The sequence below is a fragment of the Diceros bicornis genome, chromosome 16 (genome assembly GCF_020826845.1).
Source record: "Diceros bicornis minor isolate mBicDic1 chromosome 16, mDicBic1.mat.cur, whole genome shotgun sequence".
In the NCBI taxonomy this organism is placed as follows: Eukaryota; Metazoa; Chordata; class Mammalia; order Perissodactyla; family Rhinocerotidae; genus Diceros; species Diceros bicornis.
This window is the reverse complement of record NC_080755.1, coordinates 43,454,124-43,455,567: the sequence shown is the minus strand read 5'-3', so window position 1 is coordinate 43,455,567 and position 1,444 is coordinate 43,454,124.

The following is a 1,444-nucleotide window of genomic DNA, read 5'->3' as shown; positions in this document are numbered from 1 at the left end:
AGAATGGACCATGAATGGGCTCTTGGTTGGGTTTGGATTAAATAGCAACTTTCCTTTGTTATTCTGTACGTACAGAATTTGTACTTCTTGGGAACTTTGCACATTTATAAAGTCACCCAATGGTATTGCTTAGGATGTTTCTTTTTAATTCTAGAAGTTCCAGTATCTGGAGGCTAGACAGATCTTCCTAGGTTAGTCATTCCAGTTGATGGATGAAGGTTCTCAGAATTCATATTCTGAGAGCCACCATCTCATTTGATGTTGAGAAAGCGAACTCCAAAAGTGTCTAATTTTCCTGGCCTGTTCCCAGTGGCTTTTCTTGAACCACATGAAAACCAATGAGATCTTATTCTTATGGCTAGAAGCTTGTGGTGAGGACTCTTGAGTCAGGATCATATCTTGTTTTCTCTTCCCAAGCAGGTAGTTCCTACTACTTTTTGGAAAATATATTTTCATGTCAAAGATTGTATTTGTGGTCAAGGATTACAAAACTGATCTTTTACTTTCTTTACTAGTAGGCAAGCCTTTCTTGATATTCTATTCCATTTCCTCAACTTTTTCAGTGACCTCCCTTCAGGTCTTGCCCCCTGTCTTTTTTAACTTTCCCCAGGAATAGCGTCCTTCTGCTGTCCTTTCCACCATCACCACCATTTGGATACCCTTAGGTAAACCCTTCAGGTAACAGATAGAGTCAGTTAGTCTCCAAGTCTGTCTTCTCTGAGTCTTTAAATCCAAGTAGAGCACTGAAGGGAATGGAATGTGCCACCTTTCAGAGTATATCTGATTTTTCAGTCATTTCCCATGCTTTTCTGGTCATTTCCTCTTGGAAACTGCTCCTGGGCTAGGCCTACATAGCTTAATTTCCAGCTTTGGACTCTGTTTCAATTCAAGTTCCCTTATTCTCTGTCTTCAGAAGACATCGTATCCCATTTTGCAGATTATGTACTTCTAGTTTCATTTTCCTTATCTGTAAAATGGAAATAATTACCTGTGGGGACTGTATGAATTTCAAGTAAGAAGCTAAAACCTGGAGATGCTGTGAAATAAATAATTTGCTTTCCTAGGTAGCATCTTTCTTGGTCTGGTTCTTTTTAAAACCCAGCATGACCCTGAAAAAAATACTATTGAAGTGCTGCTAAAGAGCAAGGTAAAGTAAAGGTAAAAAGCCGTTAGGTTTTAGAACACAACCTTCAGCTGGGTGACCCAGTTAGTACAAAGTGAGCTCAGGTGCATAATCTTATTTAATCTTCACCACAGCTCTAGAGGTGTAGGGACTATTATCTCCATTTTGCAGAGAAAAAAAGCTGAAGCTTAAGAGTTTAAGTAACTGGCTTAAGGTAAAAATAAAAATCCCCAAATCTAAAAATGTTTTCAGAAAGATTTCATAGAAAATGTCTCATGAGTTGCTTACAACTCAGGTGTGAGCATGTTTTCATTTAACTTG